Source organism: Vigna unguiculata, chromosome 6 (assembly GCF_004118075.2).
Source record: "Vigna unguiculata cultivar IT97K-499-35 chromosome 6, ASM411807v1, whole genome shotgun sequence".
Taxonomy (NCBI): domain Eukaryota; kingdom Viridiplantae; phylum Streptophyta; class Magnoliopsida; order Fabales; family Fabaceae; genus Vigna; species Vigna unguiculata.
The window spans coordinates 7933134-7949314 of NC_040284.1; the positions used below are offsets into that span (position 1 = coordinate 7933134).

At 31.9% G+C, this 16181-nt stretch overlaps 1 long non-coding RNA gene across 2 annotated transcripts; it reads right to left on the reverse strand.

Moving 5' to 3' along the window:
- Window positions 1-1125: 1125 nt before the first annotated feature.
- LOC114186788 lies at window positions 1126-3845 on the reverse strand. Of its 2 annotated transcripts, none has more exons than XR_003605152.1 (3): window positions 3203-3845; window positions 2634-2814; window positions 1126-2099 (listed from the first exon to the last, which is right to left on the reverse strand). It is a non-coding gene; the product is annotated as an uncharacterized LOC114186788 (long non-coding RNA). The 2 variants fall into 2 exon arrangements; XR_003605153.1 differs by having other exon boundaries at window positions 3441-3844.
- Between the last annotated feature and the right edge of the window lie 12336 nt (window positions 3846-16181).

Sequence of the window (16181 nt, forward strand, 5' to 3'; positions counted from 1 at the left end):
AAACTAAAATAATAATAAATAAGGTTATCATTTGTTATTATATTGTTGGAAGGAGAGTACATGGGACTTTTCATTTTTGGTACAACTGCTAATGGGGTCACAACAAATACACTGGCATAGGTTTAATACTATATTGGAAATTTATAGTCATGTAGTGCCAAAATTTCATGCAGTTGGTGTTGCAACAAGTTTATCGTTAGAGAATATAGTGGAAGCTCGATTACTACAAGAAAATGTCTTATTAGTAACCAATTTTAGTGACTAAAAGTTGTTAGTCACTGTAGTGACCAATTTAGATTCCAATTTACAAAATTAAAATTTATTGGTTACTAAAATAGTCACTAATATAAATAAAAAATTATAATTGGTCACTAAATTTGTCACTAATTAATTAGAGACCAATTTAGTAACTAAGTTATTTTTGTAGCCAAAACTATGGTAGCTAATTTTAAAAACCAATTTAGTGACCAATTATAATTTTTTATTTATAATAGTAACTATTTTAGTAACCAATAATATTTTTACTTTGTAAACTTGTATATAAATTAGTCATTATAGTAACTAACAATTTTTTATCACTAAAATGGGTTACTAATGAAGCATTTTCTTGTAGTCATATCAACCCAAGATATAGAAAGCAAAGAAAAAAGAATGTCTGGAGAAGTCCTTCCTTTACATATCTATTTTTCTAAGTCAAATACACTCTAACCTCAAGCCATATGTAGTTCAATTTTACATAATCTAGGTAAATGATTTAGCAACTTACTAAAGAGTTCAACCTAAAACTTGAAACAACTTACCATGACCTAGTCTCAATTCCAAATAGAAGAAATGTTGGTGTAGAACATGAAAGAAAGGAGGTCAATTACAAGTTATAACAATATATTTTATTATGCACTTGTGGTAAATTATTATAATAAAACTGAATTTACATGAAAGCACAGTAAATAATCCATTTCCTTGAAAAATGATGATCCATAGGTAAAGTGTAAAGTACCTATAAGGGATCTATCTAGTGAACTTTTCAATATAGATAAACCTTTTCTTATAAAATAAAATACTCACACTGCTTTTTATACATGTACTGGTTTTTAATTTTATTATTTCATTTTTATATATTTTAAAATGTGTTATTAAATTTCCATTAGTTTTAAAAATGGTATCAATAAAAGAACATTACAAAGAAATCTAAGGTGCAAGTAGTAATTAGTCGTATGAAGGGTGCAGTAAATCTATGAAAGTAGAGATCACTGACCAAACTGAATATTTTGCAGGTTTCGGCTACACTTTGTTGAAATCTAAAAAACATGTAATGTGAACATAGAATAAAATTAAGAAGAGTTAAGATAAAATACATGAGAGGAAGAGATAAAAAAAGAAGCAATAGGTAAAAAGTTGCATGTACATTTTGATCTTTTGAAACTTAGATTACGTATATCTAAATTGTTGCTGATTTATGCAAGTATTCACATGTGGGGTTCAATTTTCCAACCACACAGATTTCGTGTCACAGTATATGTATATAATATTCAAAACAATTTGTTTAAAGAGGTCCATTAATATAATGTGGTATATATATTTACTGAAACAAGCTTTTTCACAAGCACTCGGGAGAGAAATAAGAAAGTTTATCCATAAGTTTAAATTTAGCCTATGGACAAGTTAAAATAAAAATTTAGAGAAGCTAAATGAAAATTTTCTACAAATTTGGTTATGAAAAAACTAATTTCTATTCTTTTCTTATTTTCTTTCTGAGAAGTGTTTATGGAAAAACTTGCCCAAATATACTCAAAGTCAAGAATAAGGGTAGTATGTATCAATACTCATTTATTAAATATGTATCAGTACTCAGGCTCGAATTGTTATTTTCTAGGTTGTGTGATGCAATCAAACCCTTGGTGGTGATGCAAGGAACCATAGGCATGTCTAGGCAAATCATAAAATAAACCTATTAAATCCTAAACAAAGAGTATGCATTTTTTATAATACTCTGATCCAAAAGCGTATAAATCTAACCATTCCCCTGTCATATGTCATGTTGCTCCCACCACATTGACACAAACACTGATTGATAAGAATTTGCTGCAAAACTATATAACCTATCATGAATTAAAAACAGAGTAAACATGCAAAGCATGAAGCATCTAAAATAGAGACAAAAAACACACAATGCAATGGTAAAAGGAAAGCATCAAATTTTATTTTCAAGTATAACAAGACACAACAAAAAATTCAAAATAAAGTATGAAAGATTGATGTGATCTGTGGCCGCCTGTCCGTTCACTTATTTATTCTCATAGAAGTCAAAATAAAGCCTTTGGAGTCTGATAAGCTAATAAATGTACAGGCTCAAATAACTTTCTAAATAAACATTTCTAGTGGTCCAACTTTTTTGTCTTCAAAATTTCAAGATTTTTTGTATTCATCACTTAGAAAGAACATAAGAGTGATATTCTTTTTGTCAAGTCCTAATGGAGACTAGTTCATCATGGACCTGATCACGAATTTTTATAACACAAAGTAATAAAAATGTAAAAGTAAAGGACTTATTCATGTTTCAGAATACTTTCAGGAGGGAGAGAATAAGGAATAGATTTAAAAGAGTGAGAAAATTTTGGTTTTTGTAGAATTACCTGGATATGGTTCTTGTAGAATCCCTTGACAAGAAGTTTTGTGAAGAAGTCATCTTCATAATGTGGGGACTAACCCTCACTCTTTGCCCACTCAAATATTGTTTCTTTCCTCCAAAGTCATCATAGTTATTCACCAAACTCAACACCATCTTGGTCCTGTACTTTCTGGCTTCTGATATTACTGTACATCAATTATAGCAGGCATGCATTTAGCAGAAGAACTAATGTTAACCATCTTAAAACTATACTACATGATAAACATTAAGAAAAAAATAAGCTACACAATGTCGTCGATCTAATTACAAACCACAATGTGCACCAACTTTGTTCACTTTTACAATATTTGTGTTAGATATTAATTCAATGATAATCTGTGATGGAATGGCAGTGTGTAATAGACTATATAACATTATAATTAAACAACTATTAAATTTAAGCATAGACATATTTACTCTAATTGAATATTACATTCTCTATAGAAAATAATACATTAAGACTGCAAAATGAATTAAGATAATGATATTAAAATTCTCATCTGAATATAGTTGATTAAGATAATGGAACATTACAAGCTTTCTAATCAATCTCTTAGTTCCTTGTTGTCTTCCTTGCTTTGTCAAAGCTCAAAACCATCTTCTTCTTACCGAGTTTTATAATCGAACACTAATCAAGAAGCACTATATACGTACATAGTCATTAAATTAAACAGACAAAACCAATAAGAAAGCATTCTCATGTATCAAAATTTTGAATGAAAATGTATGAGCTCATAAAGAAGAGAAAAAAGAATTGGATTCTTATTGTTACTTCGATGGACCCGAAGTTCATCAGAGAGCCGCTGGTGATGGTAAACCTTAACTGCAACTTAGACAAGTTGTTCTGCCTTGCCGTGAACTTCGACGACCTGCTCCTCTTCGACGCATCCAACCTAGACATCTCCATGCTCCCCTTGTTGCTCTCTCTGCCTTCGCCGGGGGACTTCGACGCAATGCCAACAACATTAGATTTAGGTTTCGAATCTTGACGGGAATGGGTCTTCACTTTGAGTGGAAATTTAGGTTTCAGGAAGAGAGTAAATCTCACTTAAATTATGAAATAATTATCTGAAAAAAAAAACAATGAAGAGCAAAGAATCGCATATCGTAAGAAAATTTGAGTTGTTGCGAACCATGAAAATATGACAGAGAAAGAAGATCGAAAAAAACCCTTAGAAAAAAGAAAAACATAATTTGCAAACAAAACAAAAACATGTTAAATAATTTAGAATTAAAATAATATAAAAATTTGTAACGATGAAGAAAGATTGACAGAAATAAAAATATACGAAAATATTTGTAACGGTTAATTATAACCGCTAATAAATAATGGCTAATAAAAACCAAAATTTATATATATATATATATATATATATATATATATATATATATATATATATATAAAACTAAATTCTAATCAACCTTTTATGCCACTAATGTTAGAAAGGAAAATCGTACAAGTTTAGAAGAATAGGCAGTTTTCTAATTTACCCAACATAAATAAGCATAGGAATGCAATATTCTTCTTCCGTTATTCCTTAAGGAGGGATCCAAGTTTCGATATTCCTTCAGCATCTCCTAAAGAAGAATATATGATGAAGGATTATCTTGTTCATTTTTAAGATTATTGAATATGGTGTGAGTTGATTAAGAAAACTAAGTGAAATCCCCACTGGACATTAAGATAGCTAGCTATCTAGATGTGAATGTTCCTTTCACAAAGCTCAAGAGAAGAAGATGATGGATTGATTGAAAACGAAAAGGAAATGGAAAGCACATAAACCATAGAAAACCAAGAACAATTAAAGAAAGAAGAAAACACAAAATGGAAAGGAAAGAAATGGTAAAAATGTGAGAAGCATGTCACTACAAGGCTAGGCTAGAAGCCATGACAATCTTGAAGATGAGTTGATGTGTGCCGCCACTTGCTATGCAAGATAAGGCTTAAAAGTATTCACTCCCTAGAGAGGAAACTCTCACAAATGGTTGAGACACAAGAATGTTTTTACTTCAAAATGTTCAACCCTTTTACATGTCTAGGAGCACCCCTTATATAGAAGAACTTAGGGGCTTCTAAGCAAATAATAGATACATAAGGATGTCTCTACAAAAACCTAACCCTAGCTTCTAGAAACTAGGTCAAATAAGGTTACAAAAAATGAACGACAAAAGAGCTAACTATGGTGTGTGCAAAGCTAATTTCGTTCTAGCACAAAAGGAGACAAAGAATGTGTCTCATATGTCTCCAAAAAGTGGCAAAAGTGTGCTAAAAACAAAGGAGACCAAAGGTACATAGGTACACTTGCTTCATGCCTTTTACTTTATGCTTTATGCATTTGCTTTACTCTCTCTTCCACATCATTTATGCTCCCCAATCACCATGCACCACCTAGCATTGCTTTCTTACTCCTAATTAACCTACAAAGCAAATAAACATAGATTAGCATGTTGGCTTAAGTCAAGTCAACTATAGTCAACAAGTCAAACCTAGTCAAAGGTCAACAAGTCAACTAAGGTTGACTCAACTAAGTCAACTTTGGGAATAAAAAATAACAAACACAAATGAAAGGGATGAAGGATTAGTGAACTTCCTTTCTAAACATGCTTAGTCTTCTTAAGCATGTGCCTCCATCCTTGGTTGGGGTCAATCCTCTATCAATATATGAGTAACAAACTGTTAGAAAAAGATTACTCAAATAATACTATTAATAATAAAAATATGAAATAATATAATAATAAATATTAGAGTAATAATAACACTAAAACATATATATAAATCAATGAATATTAATCAAAGACCAAAAATTATTAAAAATGACTTAATAAAATGACTTTTACCACTAAATTTTAATATAAATATCAAATACTTAATTTTTGTAAAACTTTTATACTTAATTACTTTTAATTTTATAAAAAAATATTTTAATTATTAAAAATTATTAGGTCAAAGTTTAATCATATACACATAAGTAGGTACTAAATTGAAACAAAAAAACATAAATGAGGACTAAATCGAAATCAACACAATGACATCTGATAGTGACACTAACATGTGGCATTACAATGCCACGTGGCACTGACAATGCCACGTGGCACACACAGGGACTTGACACGTGGCATTTTTAATTTTTTTTTAAATTTTAAAAATTAAAAAAAAATTAAATTTGTTTTTTTAAAAAATAAAAAAAAAAACACAGATTGACACGTGGCACGTTGACTAACGGCGTTAGTCAACTCTATCTGAAAGGGACCTAATTGAAACAATTTTCAAAAGTTGGGATGCAATTGACACTTTTTTAAAACCGGGTACCTATTTGACATACGAACCCCAAATTGGGTACTATACGATTAATTAAACCTAAATAAAAAATAAACAAGGAAAGGAGTAGAAATATCTAGGGATTGAGACACGCATAGTGCTATCCTTAGAGAGAAAACGCCCCCACTGCACAGGGCAATACAAATACACAATATACAATCATATGTGTTTCAAATCACATGCGTTTCTCTCCCAAAATAGAACAACCCGTCAAATCGATTGAGTGCAACTAAGGATATCTGAACCTTATGAACACCACTGTCTTAAAGATAATATAGAAAAGAAAAGAAGAATATTTTTTAGAAAACTCTAGTGTTTGTTGTCTCTGTTGTGTCTTTTTCGATGTACCTAGGTGATATTTATAGGTAGAAAAGGAGACACAAGAGTAAATAGTAATAAGAAATATAATCGTTAATCATAAATAGCATTAACCCATAAAATTAAAAGGTCCATAAAATAGGAGTAATAGTAGAATTTTTATTTTTATTATTTATTTTTTAAATTATATTAAAATATTTCCAACAATCCCCTACATAATTTAAAAAAATGAAATAAAACAAAATATATTATCTTTTAAATCAAAATATTGTAGTTCAGTGTAAGGAACCTTCCAGGTTTGAGCCTTACACCTAGTGCTTATAAACTTCTATCCGAGAAAATGCAGATACTTGATTGTCTTGAGCTACATCCTATGTGACTGGGTTTTAGTAAATAACACATACAATATCAGTGTTCATTATAGGTTCTAATCAGTGGGTGCATGTAACATCCAAAGATAAAGTAAAATTATATATATATTTCTACTTTTTAAACCTATTTATTTAAAAAAAAAAACTGACAGTAAGGGTTTTAAATCTGCAAAATTCTATGGGAGCTAAATTACTATGTTGATTTTGAAATTCTTGCAGCACAAGTACAAGTAAAGAATATTTAGTTATGTCGCATTCACGGTGCCTGCAACATCTAAAGATAAAGAAAAATTATATATATATATATATATATATTATTATGAATAATAATATATCTATAATTATAATAATTACTAAGTATGTAAATAAGGCAATTATAATTATAGATGATTAATTAACTAATACTATATATATATACTACACGTCTAATAATAGGCACCAATTATTTTAAAGTTTCCACCGATTATAAAGAATTAACATTCTATATGTATATATATAAAATTTTACATAATTATTAATTTGTACTGTTATTAAAAAAAAACAAATGAGCGATAAGGTTGCACAACAACTCTTATCTGTTCTGATGTAGCATTTAATGCAGAAAAAAAAAATCAGTAACCAAGCATTCAAAGCCAATTAAACGGGAATAGTATTTACAAACCTAGTTAAAACTAAACTATATGTAATCATTACATTGAGACATATAAATAGGGGTGAGAGGTAAATGGGTGAAAAGGTTGAAAGTAGTGAAACGTGATAAAGGAAACAAAGAGTGTTGGTGAGGTGAATCGAGGTTATTAGGAAATAGGAGGTGGAAGTGCGACAGAGAAAAACAAATATCATCAAAGCTTCAGTACAACCTTGGTATATTTTCCACAATAATTAAGGTAAGGGAAGGAGACATCTATCATTTTATCTTTTTACTATGATTATTTTTATCTGTTCATAATTATTTTTATCTCCAGTGAGGTGTCCCTAACCTCATTCTAATTTATATTTAGTTCTCATTCCTACTTATTTATTTATATTCATCTTCAGTTATTTATTCAATTTATATTTATTCTCATTTACTTATTTATATTTATCTCCAGTTACGTACTGGTCCTTTTTAGTTATTTATATTTATTTTAATTATACATTGATCCTATCTATTTGTTTATATAATTATATGATTTAATATTGAATTAAAATTTATGATAAATAAAGATTTGATTATTGTAGTTGGAGGTATGACCTTGGGGATTTAAATGAGTTAGTATTACTCAAGATGAGATGTTCTTGAGTTACTTTGTTGGCCATGAGCTCATTTATCCTGACTAGTCACTACAAAATTAATCAATATCTTTATAAAAGTATAATAAAGATCTAGTTTTATAGTATTGGAAGAAATTTCATTTCATTTTATTTGATTATGATATACTGTATTTTTTTTATGTGATATTTGTCTCACTTCCCTATTTTATGATGGTGTGTGAAAAACAAAATTTTATAACATTATCATAGATGGCTGCTCCGAACACGCCTGATCCCTTCTTCGCTGACATTGTGGCTATTTTTCCGGGAAATGCATGGCAAACCAATGTAGTGAATAATTCTGTAACATTTCAAGGAACGGGAAACTCTACCATTACTTTTCTCTCTGCTCCAAACGCGCCGATTGTCATCGAAGGACAAATCGGAGTTACCTTTTATCTACCCCCAATAGTCCAAGTGAATCCTTTCCATAACCTTTTCCCTCCACCTGTTTGATAAACCGCATATGAGGGGGAAACTGTAAATAAATAACCCTTCTTCCTATTCTAGTGTAGGAAATATAAAATGTACTAAACAATGTGGATATAGGAAGTATATAATATTGTAAATATATATATAAATGTGAATATTTTAAATATAATTATATATTAGTGTATAAATTTTTGCCTCTAAATAATTATAAGTATACTGTAATAAACAAATAAATAGAATTTTTTTTTATCGTCACATTAGATGGTATCAGAGCGACGTTTCATGCAAGATCTATGAAATGTGCTCATTATTTTTTTTACTAACTCATACAATTCCAGATGGCAAACATTAGAAGGAACAATGAATTAACGGAAGCAATGCAAGTTATCTAAGACATGGCTGCTGCTCTAATGAGGAATCAAAGACCTGAAGGAAACCCTGAATCACAAGGATTAGCTGAATTTAGGAGAAACAAACCCCCACAATTTTCTGGAGGATATGATCCAGAAAAAGTTGAATTGTGGATTAAAGAAATGGAGAAAATATTTCGAGTTATGAACTGTGCTGACAATCAAAAGGTGAATTATGCTGTATTTATGTTAATAGGAGAAGCCGAATATTGGTGGGATGGTACCAGGAGATTACTTGAAGGAGGAAGAATAATTATCACCTGGGATGTATTTAGAACAAGGTTTTTAGAAAAATATTTCCCTAATGATGTGAGGAGAGCAAAAGAAATAGAGTTCATGCAGTTGAAGCAAGGAGGTATGACAATAGGGGAATATGCTTCCAAGTTTGAAGAATTAGGAAAATACTCTACTTTCTTTTACCACCCAGAGGAAAGAATGAAATGTATAAAATTTGAAAATGGACTTAGGGATGAATTGAGAAAAGCAGTAGGAATACTAGAAATTGCTGATTTTCCTACGCTTATTCACAAGTGTAGATTTTTGGAAGATTTTGAGAACAACCAAAATATCAAACCAAAATATTTTGGACCCCAGACAAATAAAAATAAACGCAATGAGGGAAAACCTTACAATCGCCCACAATGGAGGACCCAATCCAACCAATCTTCATCAGAGAATTTTAGTAGACCTGTATATGATCATATCAGATGCTTCAAATGCGGAAAAGGTCATCATGCTAAAGATTGTCATCTTAAGGGACCAGTCTGTTTCAAGTGTGGGAAACCTGGTCACATATTCTCTGAGTGTGGACAACAGAAGCCGCATTTCAATCCAACTGCAACCAAGACAAGACCTACCACAATAGGAAGAGTGTACACCATGACTGGAGCTGAAGCTGCTAAAAACCATGATCTAATTAAAGGTATGTGTTTTATTAAAGGAAAAACTTTAAATGTACCGTATGACTCAGGTGCAACTCACTCATTCATTTCCAATCATTGTGTTCAACATCTTAATATGTCGACCTCTTTTCTAAAAACTAGTTTGGTTATTTCAACTCCCACAAATGACTCAGTAATTACCGATAGAGTTTGTTTAGATTGTCCACTGCTCATTGAGAATAGAAAATTCCTTGTAAATTTAATATGTCTACCTTTATCTCAATTAGATGTAATCTTAGGTATGGACTGGTTATCTTCCAATCAAGTTCTTTTGAATTGTGCTAAGAAATCAGTGATATTTCCAAACTCTAAGAATCTTCTAAAATCACCTACCAATTCAAAAAGTGAGCCTTCAAGGAATGAAATTCAAGGGTACTTGTTATTATCTTCTATGGAAATAAAAGAGGAAGTTGAGTTGAAAAATATAACAATTGTTCAAAATTTTCCTGAAGTCTTTCCCAATGATATTCTTGGTTTACCACCTAACAGAGAAATTGAATTTTCCATAGATCTGATGCCTGGAGTTGGACCAATCTCTATGGCACCATATAGGATGTCAACCTCTGAATTAGCAGAATTGAAGAAACAATTAGAAGAGTTACTTGAAAAACAGTTCATTCGTCCTAGTGTGTCACCTTGGGGAGCCCCTGTTTTGTTAGTTAAAAAGAAAGATGGAAGTTTTAGGTTGTGCGTAGATTACCGTCAATTAAATAAATTCACCATAAAGAATAAATACCCTCTTCCTAGAATAGATGACTTGATGGACCAATTGAGAGGAGCCTCTGTATTTTCTAAGATAGATTTAAGGTCCGGATTGTTGGTATCGCGCAGCGAAATGACTAAACAATGGTAAAAAATCAAGAGGGGGGGTGAATTGGATTTTTAAAATTCTTGACAGGTTTTAAAATTTTTTCTCAAAATTTAATTAATTAACTTAAAGTAATAGTTACTTTAAATGCAAGTGCAGATAAATAAGGAGTTTAAGGGAAGAAGATGCACACTGATATTTATACTGGTTCGGATCAAAAGACCCTACGTCCAGTTGTTAATCTTTTAAACAAGGAGATTAACTCAATCACTATAATAATCAAAATTACAACAGATTATATGAGAGAAAAGATTAGAAAACACCTCTCTTGAACAACCACAAGAGATGAACAAAACTCCCCCTGAATCTCACAGAGGATGACCAGCTTTCCTAGCAACAGCAGAACACTCAATCTTCTAAAAACTCACTTAGAAAAAGTTATCGCTCACTCACACTAGGTTTTTCAAGCTTTCTTTAAGAATCTCACAGAGTAACACTTTGCAGTCACAGCCAAAGAACTCTGAATCTTAAAAAGGTATTTCTGAAGTTGAATTGTAGTTCCTTAAATAGAGTTTTCGAAAATTAGGTTAAGAATTGAGCCGTTATGTTCCAACTGCCAAGGATAATCGATTATCACTAAGGATAATCGATTATTCCAGTAGGTTTTCGAAATTTAAGTTAAAAACTGAATCTTTATGTTCCAACTGCCAAGGTTAATCGATTATCACTGAGGATAATCGATTATTCCAGTAGGTTTCCTGAAAAGCAAATTTTGAACAGGATAATCGATTATTTCAGGAGATAATCGATTATTCCAGTAGGTTTTCGAAAAATACAAGTTCTGCACAGATAATCGATTATCAATAGTGATAATCGATTATCACTGTAGTTTTTCTAAAAATAAGAAACCTTCTAGAAAGACGAATGCCATGCTGCTGATTCTAAGTTTAATTAAACTATTCTACAATACACTTATTTTATTTTACAAGATAACATTTGCATAATTGAACACTTTGTCTTCATTAGTGCTTTGATCATCATTCAAAATCACTCGACTTCCTTCTTTTTGCCAACAATCTCCCCCTTTTTGATGATGATCAAAAATACGTTTAAGGACTCGTTGCTACCTGCAATTTAGAGACTTGCAAAGAGAATGGTTAAAATAAAATAATGTGTCTTTATCATTTAAACTTATTCTCCCCCTTTTTTGATCATATGAGAAAAGGGTAGAGCTCCCCCTAAATGAAATAATGCTTGTGCACACAGCATGAGATAAAATACTTAATCATTTATTGATTCAGAAATGAAAAGAGACTACAAGCAGTGGTAAAACATATGTGAGAAATCCTCCCCCTAAAATTCTGCACTCATGTCATCATCATGAGTGAATTCCTCATCAAACCTATGTTCTAAGTGGGAAATTCTAGTATCAATCCCCCTAATGAGCCCGACAACTTCTTCATGACGAGAGTTAGACAGAAGAAATAATTCTTCTAGTCGTTTGTTCATGTTGGCTATGTTGTCTTCTATAGAGAAAGATGAGCCAACACCACTTGAAGAGCCAACATTTTGTGTAGCAGGAGGTATGGGATCAGTAGGAGGAAGATCTTCATCTTCAGCGTCATAGTTGGGCATATCATTTCGATGGACATAGGTATCACCAAGAGGAACAAGTTTTAGCTATTTGAGAGAACTTTCAGCAATTTCATTGGCACGTAAGGTATTTTGACAAAGCTCCCCGGTGGTATCAACTCCTTTGTATTCGCAAATCCTTGAAATTAAGAGGGAATATGGGAGAGGATATTGTGGGTACCTCTTTGCTTTGAGTATAGTGTCTAGGATTAAACTAGACCATTTTATCGGAACACGATTTAGAATCGCATACATGATGAGAAGGTCAGCCTCTGAGCACTGAGCATGATTGGTTCCTCTAGGACACAAAATCCAGACAATTAAGTAATGGATGAGTCGTTCATCCATTTTTAGTCCTCCAGCCAATAATTGTCTCCCAACATCCTGTGTTGGATTGCGTAAGAAGGATTGATAGGCCAGGATTCGATTGAAGCCATCAATCCCATGGAGAATTGATTCCGCAGCATCATTGATGGGAAATTTCGCCACATTTTCCCAAATATCATTGTCGATGATAATGTCCACTCCCTTCACCTTTGATAAAGCAACTTCATCTCTGATCTTGAGATTGTAGTAGAACACTCGTACAAGATCAGGATAGTAGTTTCCATGCATTTCAACAAATGGTCTGATGCCTTGAAAATTAAAGAGGGCAGGAAACTCAAAACCTGCAGCTGTGAATTTTCGAAGAGTGATGTACTTGGGAGAGATGAGTGCTTTGTTTTTCCAAATCTGAACGAATTCATCCCTTCGATCTTCATCAGAGATCCAACCTTCAATGGATGTTGATCTGATGGAAGGTTGAGTTGGACGTGGAGCAGTTCGTCTACGTGTTGGGATCTTTCTGCGAGATGATTCTGCCATGGTGCTAATTGGAAGAGCAAAGGATGACACTTTTAGGGTTTTTTTTGAAAGGAAAAAAGGGGGCAAATGATGAGAGGAGTTCGTTTCTGCGTGAATAGTTGAAATTTGGACTCGGAATTTATAAAGAGTAGGCTCCCAACGTCTAAAATGCGAAAATCAAAGCAAATCTAGCCATTACAACGGCTATTTTTTTCAAAATTGTTACATAACGTCGTGCAATAATCGATTATCCTGAGTGATAATCGATTATTGTTTCATAATATGAATTCCAGAAATGATTGGTATGAGCAAATAATCGATTATTGTGAGTAATAATCGATTATTCCAGAGCGATTTTGAGTATGTTGATCAGGGTCAAGATAATCGATTATTCTGCTTGATAATCGATTATTCCAGGAATTTAGAACTTATTTTGGGAGAAGATAATCGATTATAATGAGTGATAATCGATTATTGAGCACTGTTTTACGAAAATATGAAAAATGAAGGTTATTGCTCTTTTAAGAGACTTCTAATATTCATAAATCTCTCCTAAGCTCATAAAATCTATCTTTGGCTAAAGGCTTTGTAAAGATGTCTGCCAATTGATGCTTGGTGTCTACATAGTCTATCACACAATTTCCTTTACTTATGTGATCCCTTAAGAAATGGTGTCTAATTTCTATGTGTTTTGTCCTAGAATGCATTATGGGATTTTTAGTTAAGTTTATGGCACTAGTATTGTCACATTTTAGAGGTATATGATTTAGATAGATACTGTAATCCTCTAATTGTTGCTTCATCCATAGGATTTGGGCATAACAATTGCCAGCAGCAATGTATTCGGCCTCTGTAGTTGACAAAGCCACACAGGCTTGTTTTTTGGAGTGCCAAGAAACTAATGAGCTTCCTAAGAGGTGACAAGTACCACTAGTACTTTTTCTATCTATTTTACAGCCACCATAATCAGCATCAGAGTACCCTATTAAACTAAGTGATGCCCCAGAAGGATACCAAAGTCCAAAAGATATAGTTCCTTTAAGATATTTTAAGATTCTTTTTACTGCTATAAGATGTGATTCCTTAGGATTGGCTTGATATCTAGCACAAACGCATACAGATTGCATAATATCAGGTCTACTTGCAGTAAGATATAAAAGAGATCCTATCATACCTCTAAACATGGTTTGATTTACCTCAATACCTGATTCATCTTTATCCAAATAGCAGGAAGTCGCCATAGGAGTACTTGCTGCTTTAGCATTATCCATTTCAAATTTTTTAAGTATTTCTTTACAATATTTAGATTGAGATATGAATGTCCCTTCATCCATTTGTTTTATTTGCAAACCAAGGAAGAAGTTTAATTCTCCCATCATTGACATTTCAAACTCACCTTGCATTATGCTTGCAAAACCTTCACATAGAGATTTATCAGTTGATCCAAAAATTATATCATCAACATACACTTGAACCAATAAAATGTGTTTATCTACTCTTTTAATAAACAAAGTTGAGTCTATTTTACCTCTTTCAAAATCATTTTCGAGCAAAAATGTGCTTAAGCGTTCATACCAAGATCTAGGTGCTTGTTTCAAACCGTAAAGTGCCTTTTTCAATTTATAAATATGATTTGGAAATTTGTAATCCTCAAAACCAGGTGGTTGTTCAACGTACACATCTTCTTTGATAAAACCATTTAGGAAAGCACTTTTGAAATCCATTTGATATAATTTAAATTTCATAATAGAGGCATAAGCAAGAAGTAAGCGTATAGCTTCTAACCTTGCAACAGGGGCGTATGTTTCATCATAGTCTATACCTTCTTCTTGTCGATATCCCTTTGCCACAAGCCTAGCTTTGTTCTTAGTAATATTTCCATCTCCATCCATCTTATTTCTGAAAACCCATCTTGTTCCAATCACTTGAAGTGATTTATCTCTTGGAATCAACTCCCATACTTTATTTCTTTCAAATTGATTAAGCTTCTCTTGCATTGCAATGCACCATTGATCATCTTGAAGAGCTTCTTGAACATTTTTTGGTTCAATCTGCGAAACAAAAGCAACATTCATACAAAAATTGTTCATATTTCTAGTGATTACCCCTTTTGAAATATCACTAATGATGTTGTCTAGAGATAGTCCTCTTGGTGACTTCCAGCATTTTTCAAGATCTTTTGATTGATAAGGTGGATTCTCATTTAAATACATCTCATCAAGGGCCTCCTGAATATATTCTTCATCACCTGTAATTTGCTTATTTGACTCAAGAGGGTTCACCTCAAGGTCTACAACTTCATCAAAGACAACATGCATGGATTCTTCAACATTCAAAGTTCTTCGATTAAAGACTCTATATGCTTTACTAGTAAGAGAATATCCTAGAAATATTGCCTCATCAGCTTTAGAATCAAATTTTCCTAAATTTTCTTTTCCATTATTTAAAACAAAACACGTGTATCCAAAAATTTTAAGATGAGCAATATTTGGCTTTCTACCTTTAAATAATTCATAAAGAGTAATTTTTAAAATAGGCCTAATAAGCATTCTATTTAAAACATAACATGCAGTACTCACAGCATCAGCCTAAAAATATTTAGGAACATTATATTCATTTAGCATTGTTCTAGCTAGTTCCTCTAAGGATCTATTTTTCCTCTCTACAACTCCATTCTGTTGAGGTGTCCTAGGTGCAGAGAAATTATGTAAAATTCCATTTTTATCACAAAATTTTTCAAATGACTCATTTTGAAATTCCCCACCATGATCACTTCTTATAATCTTAATTTTCAAATCTTTTTCATTTTGAACTAATTTTGCAAATTTTTTAAATGCTTTAAAGGCTTCACTTTTTAAGGTAAGAAAGAAGGTCCAAGTAAACCTAGAGTAGTCATCCACAATAACAAGAGCATAATAATTTCCTCCATAACTCTTAATCCTAGAGGGACCAAATAAATCCATATGCAACAGCTCTAAAGGCTTTGAAGTAGATAAAATATTTTTTGAATGAAAGGATGATCTTACTTGTTTTCCCTTTTGACAAGCAGCACATATTTTATCTTTTTCAAATTTTATTTTTGGTAAACCGATCACTAATTCCTTAGACATCAACTTATTCAACTGTTTCATGTGAATATGAGCAGC